The 14,210-nt window shown below is 41.9% G+C and overlaps 1 long non-coding RNA gene across 3 annotated transcripts in view; it reads right to left on the reverse strand.

Moving 5' to 3' along the window:
• Positions 1–14,210, reverse strand: part of LOC149746817 (uncharacterized) — a 217,372-nt gene that overhangs the window by 52,479 nt on the left and 150,683 nt on the right. Inside the window, exon 5 of one of the 3 annotated variants that reach the window (XR_016388641.1) lies at positions 5–7,508. The exons of the other annotated variants lie outside the window; for them this stretch is intronic. This is a non-coding gene — a long non-coding RNA (uncharacterized LOC149746817). Of the gene's footprint in view, positions 1–4; positions 7,509–14,210 lie in introns of those variants that run through there. 3 annotated transcript variants of the gene reach the window in all.

The raw sequence follows: 14,210 nt of genomic DNA on the forward strand, positions 1-14,210 counted from the left end.
CAAAAATGAACAACAAAAAAGAATTATCTCAATTCCCAATTTGCAATTCACTTCAACAGAACCTGTTAAACTTCAGGTCTCAAAATAGGAAACTACAAACTATTGCAGCCAGCAATTTAGTTGCTACCTAGGTAAAATTAGCCAAAACAAGCTGTCCAGGGTAAAAATCACTCTGCACATACTAGCTAATGCTGCTTTTGTACTTTAAAGGTTCCCACATAAACTGGATCCTGGTGATAGATCCATATATTGAAAACTTACTCGGCAATAATAAAAATCACTAGTCACATTTCTGAAATGCTTGCTCACCAAAATTTCTGGATATCACCAATATAACATGAATTACCACTGGAAAATTATGTAATATTTTGCATAATCAGGTTTCAGGAGATCTATGCTACTGTAGACAATATGCATTTGGATATTGCCTCTTGATCACATACAAGAGGGTAAAGCAGGAACTCGGCTCTGTGACACTGCTATTTTCCATTCTAATACCCTTTCTTTCTCTTCTTTCTTACTAACAGAACCCCAAATTTTATCAACTTTGCAGTGTTTGCAGCTAAAAAAGATGACACAGTTCTGCCCATTGAGACATAAGCTGGGGGAGCTGTGGAAGATTTTTGATGACCTGATCTAGAAGCTATTCCTTCTTCCTTCCTCTTCCTTTTTCTTTTTCCCTGGAATGCAGACACAATGACTGGAACAGCAGCAGTCATGATGCATCCATGAAGACCAAACCATACACTACAATGTGATTGTAGGAAGGTAGAAGGAGGCTAATATGAAGGTCAGCAAATCCAACTTGCTGCCTGTTTTTATTCAGTCTACAAGAATGGTTTTTACCATTTTTTATTTTTATAATTTTTAAATGGTTGGGAGGAAATCAAAAGAAGCATAATATGTCACAGCACATAAAATTATATGAAATTAAAATTTCATTGTCCATAAATAAAGTGTTATTGGTAAACTGCCATGCTCATTTGTTTACAATTGTCTATGGCTGCTATTCACTTGTCTATATTTGTATATGGTCTCTGGCTGCTTTTGCATTACAAGGGCAGAGCTGAGTGGTTGCGACAGTCTGTATGACCCACAAAGCCTAAAATACTTACGCTCTGGTCTTTTACAAAGTTTGCCAATCCCTGCTTGGATAACATCCTGGACACCTAACTCCAGACTTTTTGTTGTATAAGAAAACTAAACCCTTTACTTATGTAATTCACTATTTTTTCATATTTTTATGTCATTTGAGGCAAAGGCCATCTAACTGGCACACAGCTAAAGGAGACTTGATATACTGGAAGAACCACCACTTGGCTGGTGGACATTCTGCAGATGTCAGGGCTCTATTTTCCTATAATTTTCCAAGAACTTTAACTCTTTCCTTGGAATAGGCAGTGGCTGGAAGACTAGAGAGGAGGGTAGAGGTGAAAACTTTAAAGAAAGATAAATCCCTACAGAACTTGGCAGCCAAATGGATGTATACAGTCGAGGAGAAGGAGGTTGGTGCAGTGGAATAATAATACTTCAGTGTGTTAGTTAACTCTTGCTGCAGAAACAACATTTATTACTCATATTTCCTGTATGAGAGGGTCCCATTGGAAGCCCTGTCAGAAACTACTTACCAAACCCATCAAAATTAGTATTCAAAACATTCACGGATTATCTTCACTTGGATCATCTCTGCTGTCAGTCTTGTTGTGAAAAGCCAAGAAAATGGACTCGGGACCATAATGGAATACACTCAAATGGCGCTCCCTGTATCCCTGAGCAGAAGGTCATGCCTGCTGCCAGCACCCTATATAACCCCCTCCACCCACTCCGCTCCCACCTTTAGAATTCTTATCTCAGCCAAACAAATGAGCAGAGAACATTTCTAACCCTGTCACCTACAATCCAGATACTCTGGGGAAAGTTTTCCTTGCAGGTAGTATACACTTCACCTTTTGTCTTAAGAACAGTTGTTGGTTTTCCCATGAGCTGAATTCAGAAATGCAGACTGGCGTTCTCCTGAGTACCTACCTGCCAATAAAGGTGACATGAGAGTCCTTAGCTTACCCCTTCTTCCCGTCTCGGTCTTTCCCAGGCTCCAAACTTTCCTCCTTAGCTTTCCTCCTCCAAGAGAGGGCTCCCTCACTTCACATTCCCTCCTCCCTGTGGGAAGCACTTTCTGAAACAAAGAATCCCTCGCCAAGCCCTAAGACTGCTCAAGTGGCCACTTCTCACCAAACAGGCTTCAGGTTGGTGCTACAACTGTCTGAGGTCTTGCGATTAGACTCTTTAAAATGTGCAACGCTGCTCTGATCTTGGCAGACAACAGCCCTCATTTGAATGCCCCCTACCTCTTCACTTAAGGAGACACTTCGGCTTCCCTTTGCTGAGCCAAACCAGAGTTAATCAAACTCCTGAAATGAGTCCCAGGGAGTTGGAATCATGGCATTATGCCCTGCCTGCCTATTTTACAAGTTTAAAACACTGGGCTTCCAAAGAGCTAATACTTGAGGGTCTTTTAAATGCACAGAATACTGAGGTTGGCAGGGGGTGGTTTCTGTCATTAGCCTTGAACAGCTGAAAGGGGAGCACAAGGAGGAAATGTAAAGTATTTCATTTTCTTCTTTTGGCCAGATTCATGTCTGATTTAAAAGCAGGATAAACCAATAGGCTCAAAAAGAAAAATATGCACAAATGTATACATACCCAACTGTTATTCTCAACTGTTGGCAGAGCTCTTTATCTTAATTCATCTTTTTTTTTTAATGCAACAGTATGAGAGACCTATCCTTCCTGGCCACCCAGGAGCAGGTCACGGGGGCAGCCACCAATGGACCAGCTTGCCTGAGGAGGCCATGGCCCCCAGAGAGACAGAAACAGGAAAAAGATTTTGAGGACTGATGATATTAAGACTTTCAAGGGAACCAAACTGTAGAGATAAATTTTACCCCCAAGTCTCAATGGGAGAGGTGCCCCAGGAGGACAGAGGGTCTTAGCATCCAGGTAGGGAGGATGTTGAGGGAGGGTACCCATTCTCAGGGACAGGATTATGGTCAGGAGGGAGGGAGGCTTTTTTTTTTTTTTAATGCTTGGCTTTTTATTTATTTATTTATTTATTTTCTTTTTGGCTGTGCTGGGTCTTCGTTTCTGTGTGAGGGCTTTCTCTAGTTGTGGCAAGCAGGGGCCACTCTTCATCGCGGTGCACGGGCCTCTCACTATCGTGGCCTCTCTTGTTGCGGAGCACAGGCTCCAGACGTGCAGGCTCAGTAGTTGTGGCTCACGGGCTTAGTTGCTCCGCGGCCTGTGGGATCTTCCCAGACCAGGGCTCGAACCCGTGTCCCCTGCATTAGCAGGTGGACTCTCAACCACTGCGCCACCAGGGAAGCCCTGGGAGGGAGGCTTTTAAATATGATAGAAGGAAGGACGACCACCTCAAGGAAGTAGTCTGTTTAGAAAAAGTAATCATAAAAATAAACAAATGAGAGACTGAATATAAAATGGACAATAAGCAGACCGTTTATACAAATGAACTGTGACCCACAGCCTGCAGCAGCCTGTGAGGAAGCCAACCCCCTATCTACAATAAACAGCCCAGGAAGCCAGCCTGCTGTCAGTCAGACTCGCAAAAGCCAGGTTGCCATCCCTAGTGACAATCCAGGAAGCTCAACAATAACTTCTGCAACAATCTGCCCCAGATGGCCAGGTCTTGATTAATAAATCATAGTTTTCCTAATATTCACCCCTGCTTCCACCTTCCCACCAATCAGAGAAAACCAAATAGGCACCCTAACCAATCACATAGGGGCACTGCCTCCTACTTAGCCCACCTCCAGCTTCCCAAGCCAACAGCCTACAATCAGCGCACACGTGGAGCCTTCCCTTTTCTCCGCTATGAAGCTCTCCCATTCCCCTGCCTGCCAAGTCTCTGCAAATGCAAGTGATGGTGGCTGCCTCCCTGCTATAACAAGCTCTGAATAAATAGCCTGTTTTTCTCATGTGGCTGGTCTTTTTTTATTTCCACAAAAATAGCCTGAAAGGACTAAGGTCTATTTAGGAAGCCTAATAAAAAAATCTCTAGCAAGAGCTCAGAGGACCTCCTGGATTTGGTGAAAAGCACTGTCACTTTGCCTGTAACCACAACCCACGTCTCTGTGTCCCCCGGGCCTGAGGCAGCCTCAGAAGGAAACCTAAATCAATTCAGCTCCATGAGTTCAAGTACTGGTTCCTCATCTCAATTTAGCTCCTGGCTCTCAGTGTGGCTCTCAGTGTGTCTTTGGCAAGTCTCAATATTCCCCACCCCGTCTTGTAACAACTGTTTGAGTTCTGAACATTAACCTCCACAGTCTACGTACTTTATTCATTTATCCTTGTTTTCCTGTATTCCTTTAGTATCGTATTTAGTCTACGACCATCGTCTCTACACAATGCCTTCAAGAATGCTTTGCCTACGGAGGCCTTCTGATCACTAATACTAACTGACCTTTAAGAAACTTTTGTCTTTACAAGGATTGGGAATAGATAACTACTGCAAATGCATAGTCCTTTATTTGTTTTAACAAAGGTGAATCTATAATTGCTTGCCGTGGTGAGCCAAGATGTCAGTACGCATTAAACTTAGGTATATGCTGGTTTAGAGTTTTAGTTAAGGAAGAACTAACTAAGGATGTAACAGATAAAACCCTAAGTCTCATGGCTTCAGAGAACACATGTTTATTTTTATCAATAAAGCCTACTCCCAACCAGTGGGCATTTCCCCACCAAGAGGTGATTCAGGGACCTTAGGGCTCCATCATTTTCAACACCAGGTTCTCAGTGTTACCACATCTGTCTGCATCAAGCCAGAAGAGAAAGACTGTGGAGCTAGGCATAGAGGTATGAATGTGATTTCCAGCACATTCTATCAGCTTGATCTCAATCATGTGGACACATCTCACCGCAAGGAAGGCTGGAAAATGTGATCTAACACTGGGCTCAGAGGGAAGAGAAGTGGGTTTGGTTAAGAGCTACCCAGTTTCTGCCTCATTTATTAGGGCAAAACATCACTTCTGTGATGACCTCCTTGCAAATACCACTCCCCTATCCAAATACCTGGCTTAGTTTCTGGAAAATGTGCACAGGTTAAGCTGTCAATTGGATTCTTCATACATCAAAGGATACAGTCAACTCAGCAGCTCAGGCTTCTCAAACATGAAGGACAGCTAGCAATGATGACAGCAACAACAGAAAGTCCTGCCAATTCTCTCTGCCCTTTAAAAAATGTGCTTTAATTTTATTGCTTCTAGAAGCAGTACAGCTTTCATGAGCCAGTGAACTAGTTAATTGGCTGCAGTAATAACTGGGTCTTGGAAGGTGGCACTTAACCAAACAAATATTAAGAAACTGTAACTCTGGAGTATGAGCTTTCATGGGTGAAGGGTGTGTCATGGGTCAACATGACACCACACATGACAGTTAAAGGCGAGGGAGAAAATGACATTTTAGAAAGGGGAAGACTGTGGCAATGCTTAGATTTGCCTCACATTCAGAGCCATTAAAACCAGAAGGTCCTATAAAGCTGATTTTTTGAGCTACTGTTAAAATACAAAAAAACAGGCTTTTTTTGGCTTGACATTCTGTGTCTGCCTTTTTTCCCATTTATATATGTACATCCTGAGCACATCTGATGAAAAAAGTAATTGAGATTTTGGTTCTAAAGCAGATCTTGATTTATTAGACTTATCTGCTGAGTCTAGCAAAATGATCTATGACTTCCTACGGAAATGCGACATCAAGATGCAAAGAATGCTGTGTGCTGTCCACCGACAGCCACAGCCTGTCTCCCAGCCTGTCGCATGGGCAACCTTCAAGGACAGTCAAGATGGGGTTCCTTCATCAGACTGGTACATGCCAAGCTTCATGTCCATTTCTACAGGAGTAAAAGTTGGGAGCCATACTGCATTCGAATTTCCCCTGGAGTTGACCAAAAAGTAAGGTCTTCTTTCAGGTGATTCATTGAAAAATCAGTTATAGAATAAAAGTAGTCTGGCAGTTTTTTTAAATGAAAGAAAAAATGGGATGTGACGTATGAACCTGGCTCACAAACTGACCTGTTTCCCATTGTCGTTGGCTGCAAATCAGCCATCAACTTTCTGCTTGTTGTACAGCTCCCACTGCCTCTGCCAGTGATCACAATGCACACTGTCCCTAGGCAATCTCGCTTCCCTACCTTCCCAGTCCCAGACCACAGACCACTCCAGTTGAACTGCAAAGTTATTATGGCAGATGTTTATAATATTTATAATACCTAAAAAGCAAGTAGGCCTATGTTGTCTCTTTCCTCTGTTTCTCTCTTATTATTCACCACCTGTATTACTAGTGCCTCTTCTCCCCTCCGTTAGCGCTGAGAAATTGCTGTTGATTATAGTCCAGTTCCTTTTCTAGTGGGTTAAGTGCAGTAAAATGAGCATAAAAGTAGCAAACAAGGCCTCAGGGTGACATCAACAGCCTATAATGGTTGATTTTTACCTCTGATATTTTCACAGATGATTCTGCCTGAAATTCTTCGCTTTGTGGTAATGATGCTGAAAGTGTGTAATATGAGACATTGGGGTAGAAACAACAAATGATGATGACGGTGACAGAAGGGTTATGTGTAGATAAAAACCTAGCTCTGTGGAAATGTTGGTCAGGGCTAATAACCTAAGAGCTAAAATGAGCCTTGATTCTACAGTTCCATTAGTGAAATGATGTTTCCAAGTTTACTTTTAAAAAATGAAAAGAACATATCTGACAGTATATTTAGAAATGAGGGACCTGGCTTCTGGGTAAAGAAAACCATTCTGGCTGTAGCTCTCCAGGGCCACAGGGATCTTTCACCTGGACTCATCAATCTTTTTAAGACCCCCTTTTTTTTTTTTGCATTAGATTGTTGGACCAAATGTCATGGGCTTCTGTGGCTTGATGGCATCTCTAGATGTGAAGCTATATTTATGTAACCATAAGGACCACTGCTATATGGCGGCCTCATGAGGGACTCGTCTCTTCTTTAAAAAAAACAAAAAACAAAAAAAAAAAAAACAAGTTTACCCCCAAGCTTTCATGTTTTTTTTTTTTAATAGCTTTATTTATTTATTTATTTATTTTTGTCTGTGTTGGGTCTTCGTTGCCGCGTGCGAGCTTTCTCTAGCTGCAGTGAGCGGGGCTACTCTTCATTGTGGTGCGAGGGCTTCTCATCAGGATGGCTTCTCTTGTTGCAGAGCACAGGCTCTAGGCGTGTGGGCTTCAGTAGTTGTGGCATGCAGGCTCAGTAGTTGTGGCTCACAGGCAGAGCACAGGCTCAGTAGTTGTGGCGCACGGGCTTGGTTGCTCCGTGGCATGTGGGATCTTCCTGGACCAGGGCTCGAATCCGTGTGCCCTGAGTTGACAGGCGGATTCTTAACCACTTAACCACAGGCGGATTCTTAACCACTTAACCACTGAAGCTTTCATTTCTTAAGGAGCTTTATGTAGAGTAATTACAGTCACAATAAAATGCTCTGGAGCAGGGGAATGAGAGAGTTGAAAATTAGGAAGGACCTGAAATCTGTGCCGGGGCCACAGAAAACTTGGTTTTGTGCCTCCCCCATTCTGTGCATGGACCACAAACTCACCACCTGTTAACCCCAACCCCTAGCCCCCTGGACCCTCTCTAGTCTCCAATTTTACATTGCCCCATGCTACTTCAACTAATTCCTGCCAAATAGCTCTGGAGAACGTGCAGAGCTATTTTGTAATGGACATTCACAACCCTCTGGAATTGCTCACCTTTTAGATCTTGACTTATGTCCAACATTGTCTGGGCAGCTCTTTGACCACCTTCTCGCCATTCACCCTGAACTCCAAAGCATTGCACCATAAGACCACGGTAGCATGCCAATGGGGTCCCCTACAAGTTGATGCAGAACTTTTATCCCTCTCTTGTCTCACAAGTATATTCATTCCCTGCTGTTACTGCTAATTTTTCACTCTTATCAAGACCCATGTCCACACCCACCTCCCACACTTTATCTTCTAGACTGAACTTAGGTACCTCCAAGAGCCTCAATGTCCTATTTCCCTGCCCCTCCTATTTCTAAGGAAGAGAACTTGATTCTCTTGTTAAGACCCACACTTTCTACCTTTGCCCCTGATCCCATCCTCACACTGTCTCTGGGACTTGGTTCCATCTGGGACTTGGTTCCATCCTCATCTGTACTTCAGATTTCTCCCTCCTTGATACGGTAGGTAGACCACGATGTGCCACCTCAAATATGCCTCTTTGGCACAAAGATTATTTTGAGAAACAAGACACAGGAAAAGCTCTGAAAACAGCATAAGTACCTTTTGTAAGAGAAATTTACATTTATAAAGGGTATCTTCATTTGCAAAGTGTCTCCCTCTTTGTACCAGGAAGAAAAGGATGATTCTAAATCACAAGAAAATCTTATCAACAGAGAAGAATTTCACTTAAATCTACATAACTAAACTTATCCTGTTTACTGTCACCTCCCCTTAACCAGCAACCACCAGGATCTTCTTTGATTTGGCTGAAGATGGTTAAGCCTGAATTCTAAGCCATCCCTTTGAGCCATACTCATTTCCCTGAGTATCTCCCATGTATATATGAGATAAACATGTTTAAAATCTTCTGTTTTTCTCTTGTTAATCTATCATTACAGGGTCCCCCAATGAGAACTTAGAAGGATAGGAGGAAAACTGCTTTTTTTTTTTTTTTGCGGTATGCGGGCCTCTCACTGTTGTGGCCTCTTCCGTTGCGGAGTACAGGCTCCGGACACACAGGTCCAGTGGCCATGGCAGCGGCATGTGGGATCTTCCCAGACTGGGGCACGAACCCGTGTCCCCTGCATTGTCAGGCGGACTCTCAACCACTGCGCCACCAGGGAAGCCCGGAAAACTGCTTTTTTCTTCCTGTATAATATCTTTCTACTCTTGAGTTATTCCTTACCTTTAACCAAAAGGAAAAAAGTGAATGAAATAAAAATCTTTCTCTGACCCAGTTATGCTGAAGTTGCTCTTTTTTATTCTGTCTACTGCCAAACATCTTGAGCTAGACAAAAAACTTCATATCTCCTCCCTCTTTCCACCAACAGAAACTCATAGCTCTCTTCTCTGCAAAACTGCTTTCTCAAACACCAATATATAGTTTTTAAAAATGTTCTTAGGTCACACCATCAGAATGTTGTATCACTTCATTACCTACTAAATTTTATTGCCTTTTAAAATGCCTGTTGAAGAATATACATACAGGAAAATGGATAAGTCATAACTGAAAAGCTCAGTGAATGTGTATAGACTGCACACACAGCCACTATGTACCAGCACCCAGACCAAGAAACAGAACTATTCCCAAAACTCTGGACTTCCTACCCATGTGCTCTATCACCTACTGCCTCCTCCCCGCAAAAGTTAACTGCTCTTCTGACTTCTGAAACCTCACATTGGTTTTGCTGGTTTGCAAGGTTTCTATAAATGGAAATATACAGTATGTAGTCTTTTGAGTGTGTCTTTTTTCACCAAACCTCGTGGTCATATGTTTATCCATGCCCTTGCGTGTAGCTGTAGTTCATCCATCCTCAATCCTGTAAATTTCCATTGTGCAAATGTGCTACAATGTGTTATCTATTCCACTTCTGACGGGCATTTGAGTTGTTTCAAGCCTAGGGGATTTTATGAATAGGGCTGCTGTGGACATCTTTCAGTGAACATATGTACAAATTTCTGTTGAATATACATCTAGAGATGGCATTTGGGGGGCCATTGAGTATTCACACCTTTAGTTTTAATGTTATAAATATTGCCAAACCACTTACAGAGTGGTTGTACCAATTTACACCACTACTATTTACACCCCTACTAGCAGTACATGAGAGTTCTTGTTTTTCCTTATCCTCAGCAACATTAGATTTTTTTTTTTTTTTTTTTTTTTGCGGTACATGGGCCTCTCACTGCTGTGGCCTCTCCCGTTGTGGAGCACAGGCTCCGGACGCGCAGGCTCAGCGGCCGTGGCTCACGGGCCCAGCCACTCCGAGGCATGTGGGATCCTCCCGGACCAGGGCATGAATCCATGTGCCCTGCATCGGCAGGCGGACTCTCAACCACTGCGCCACCAGGGAAGCCCCAACATTTGATATTTTTAAAAATCTTTTTCACTTTGCAATTCTGGTGGGTGTGCATCAATGATTTTAATGTATTAAATCCAGCAGCCTCATCCTCCTTCAATATTTAACACTGTCGATGCCCTTCCTTACATCATGAACTCACTTCTTTCAGGTTCACTTTATGCTGATCTTCATGGTCTTTCCTGCCATGTCTTGCCCCTCTGTTATCTCTCCCAGTTTGCAGCATTTTTCTTTTTTTCCTCTATAGACTACCTCTCTCTCTGATCATACTCTTTACTACAGTTTCATTTGCCAACTCTGAATATCTTAAGTCCTGATACCCTCAGACCTTGACAATTTGAGCAGTTTTCTATCATTTTATTCATTTATTCACCCGTTCGTTATTTGATCCTTTAATAATTATTTGTTAATTGCTTATTGTGTACCAAGCACTTTGATAGGAGGTAGAGTTGGGGATTCTAGTAAGAAATAGTCCTTGCCCTCTGTTACAAACTGAAATGTGTCTCCCTCAAAATTAATATGTTAGAGCCATAACCCCTAATGTGACAGTGTTTGGAGATAGGACCTATAAAGAGGTAATTAAGGCTAAATGAAGTCATAAGGGTGGATCCTGATCCAACATGACTGGTGTCCTTATAAGAAAAGGAAGAGACACCAGGGATGCTTCCACGCATAAAGGAAAGGTCATGTGAGGGCACGGTGCAAGAAGGCAGCCACCTACATGCAAGAAAAGAGAAGCCACAGAGGAAACCAACCCCGCTGGCACCTGGATCTTGGACTTCCAGCCTCCGGAACTGTGAGAAAATCAATTTGTTGTTTAAGCCAACCAGTCTGTGGTATTTTGTTATGGCAGCCCTAGCAAACTAATACACCCTCAAACAGCTTACTATCCTGGGGAGACAAGAAGGAAGTCAACATTTACAGCACTATGTGAAATACACTGTGATGGAAGTGTACGGGGATAACATGGAGGCACAGAGAACGCACCATGACAAAAGGATAAGGGTAAGAAGTGACAGAAGAGGTCTTCCCCGGAAGAGGATGCCTAACCACAATCTAGAGAAATTAGCAGAGTTATCTGGGCAGAGGGTAGGGAAGGGTATTCCATAGAGAGGAAGCTACATCTGCAAAAGTATGGAGAGCACGGCACATACAGTGAAACTAAGGAGTTCGGAATGGGCTCAGGGTAGGTGGTGAGAGAGGGTAGACTCAAAAGATGAGACTGGAAACACATATTGAAGAGGTTCCATACCTTGTTAGGAAGTGAATGAATCAATAAATCAAGGAACCCATGAATATTTTGGGGTGATGTTTAATTTACTGAAAAGATCATGACTAGGTGTTGGGGCCCAGGGCAGTCCACCCCAAACTATGCCTCAATGGCATATTAATTCGATCAAAGTTATTTAAGAAACAGCTGGTGCAAGAGGAACACTTTGACCCTCTTCTCTGTCTCCTTGCAAGCAGGAAATTAATCTCCCATGTGAAAGGTGCCTTCCCTATACAGGAGATAGAAAGATATCCTTATCACCAGAGAAAGGGAATCCAGTGCCAAGAAGTCTATGAACAAAAACCTTGCTACTTCTATACTAATTTACTACTCAAGCTCAAACATTGCTTAAGTTCCTTACTAGCTAAAGCACCCAAACCTAAGTTTCTTTGTCCTGTCAAATCCTCACAGATTTATTTTTTCTTTGTATAAGAAGATATTAAAGTTGCCTGCTTTTGGTCACTTACTGAGCATTATCTTATGATCTCCCATGGACTCAAAATTAAATTGGTTTTTCTCCTATTAATCTGTCTGGTGTGTCAATTTTATTATTAGTCCAGCCACAAGAACTCAAAAAGGATAGAAGGAGAGATTTCCCCCATCCCCGACATAAGGAATCCTATTTTAGCACCAAAACTAAGGCAGCCATATGTCCTGGGTTTTACAAGACTCTACTGATTTAAAATATTTTGCCTTATCAGACCGTTTGTCAGAACACAGCCCAATTTAGGGTTAGGAAAATTTTGTTACCATAACCTTGGTTCCATCCCACACACCATATTGTTTTTTCCAAATAAATGGTGACATTGTTTCTGGTTGGTATCCTGTACAGAAAATAATCCTAATTTGTGAGTTTGCAATTCATACTTATGAATATTCAAGTGCACAACTCCAGTTAAAGCCAAGGCTGAGCAAGCCTGGGCTACAGGCAACGAAAATAATCCTCCCACAGTTACATTTATTTTATTAACAGGCTACAGTCTGAAGTCCTAAGAAAAAAGAATTAATGTTTTATTATAACCTTGTCTCTAATTGAGTGGGAGGTTTTCCCCTTTTTCCATTTACTGAAGTATTAGGGATTTCGCGACTAGAAGAGCAGAAACTTTAGCTACGTTGGCTAATTCAGGTGTAATTCCTGTGTATCCAGGGGCTTCTTATGACTCAGTCTCTGCAAGGAATCAAATGCTAGAACCCCAGTCCAATAATCAAGAGAAAATTTAAGAGGAATTCCAAGCTCTAGGCTGATTTGAGAGCAATTAGCGGTTCCAAGTCACACCCCATAGCAGTAACATTTCTCAAAAGCTTCCTCCCCCACAGCTTCTTGCATCCCACACCTGCTCCAGTGCCTCTCCCTTGCCAAGATGCCAACATTCACCTCCTCTCTCCTGCCCTACCTCTTTCTTATGGAGATTGTCTTAGTTCTTGGCTTTATTTCTGCTTGTCTTCGTTCACCCCCCTGCAACTCTCCTCCACAAAAGGACCCCTAGGGTTTAACCAGGCCAGTTGGAACCCGTTCCATTTTCTTCCCACAATTTCATTCTTCTCTCTACCCATTCTCCTGCATCTACTTCATAAGCAGCCTGAGAGAGCAGAGGTCAAGCGCTCCCTAGAGAGTGAGGAGAAGGTGAGCAAGCAATAATGAAATTTTATTTAAAATCTAGTGAGAAGATGGAATTTCCTTAAAAAAATTAAACATAGAATGTCCATATGTTCTAGCAATTCCACCTCTAGGTATACTTGGGTAAATACACCCAAAAGAACGGAAAGCAGGGACTCAAACAGGTCTTTGTACACCAATGTTCATAGCAGCATTAGTCACAAGAGCCAAAAAGTAGAAGCAACCCAAGTGTCCATCAACAGATGAACAGTTAATAAAATGTGGTCCATCCATTAAATAGAATATTATTCAGCCTTTAAAAGGAATACAATCCTGATGCACACTACTATTTGGATGAATCTTAAAAACATTATGCTAAGTGAAATAAGCCAGACACAAAAGGACAAATACTGTATGATTCCACTTATATGAGATAGTTAGAATAGGCAAATTCATAGAGATGGAAAGTAGAATAGTGGTTGCCAGGGGTTGAAGGGAGGGGAGTACAGGAAATTGTTCAATGGGTACAGACTTTCAGTTTGGGATGATGAAAAAGCTGTGGACATGGATATAGGTGATGATTCCACAATATTTTGAATGTATTTAATGCTGCTGAATTATGCATTTAAAATGGTTAAGATGGTAAATTTTATATGATGTACACAATTTTTAAAAAGGATTTTTTTAAGCTCATAAGGAGAGAAGAAAGGTTACTAACTGCATTCTCATCATACAGAAAAATTTTAGGTAGGAATGAACAGAGCTGTCTATTGATACCACAAAACTTCTTAATTTGATGGAACTAAGACTATTACTCACTCTATAAAATATCTGCATGATAATTGTTTTTAACCTATGACATGATGTAGTCTCCTTATTCGTAATACACTTTATTACTGTGTTCATGATCATTGACTGACTGCTTTTTAAGGTTATTATTGTTCGTGTTTATAATGTGTGTTTCCCAAGTATAACATTCTGGAAGAAGTTAGAGAGGCAATTTGAACAGAATATTTTGTGTCCATTTCCACCCATAATTGCAGAAATTCCAGCCACCCTAAAACTATATCCCCAAATACCTCTAGGAGTCCCCAAGACTCACTTTAGTTGCACTCACAAGTACCCACGGCAACCATTTTCCTCCTCTTTTAATCTGGCTATTAGGGTGATGTCTTCAATTGCTATAGAAGCTACTGCCCCTGGGTCTACCAAT

This window comes from Delphinapterus leucas, chromosome 18, assembly GCF_059928025.1.
Source record: "Delphinapterus leucas isolate spDelLeu-1000000601 "Yukka" chromosome 18, BTC_Dleu_Yukka2, whole genome shotgun sequence".
Classification (NCBI taxonomy): domain Eukaryota; kingdom Metazoa; phylum Chordata; class Mammalia; order Artiodactyla; family Monodontidae; genus Delphinapterus; species Delphinapterus leucas.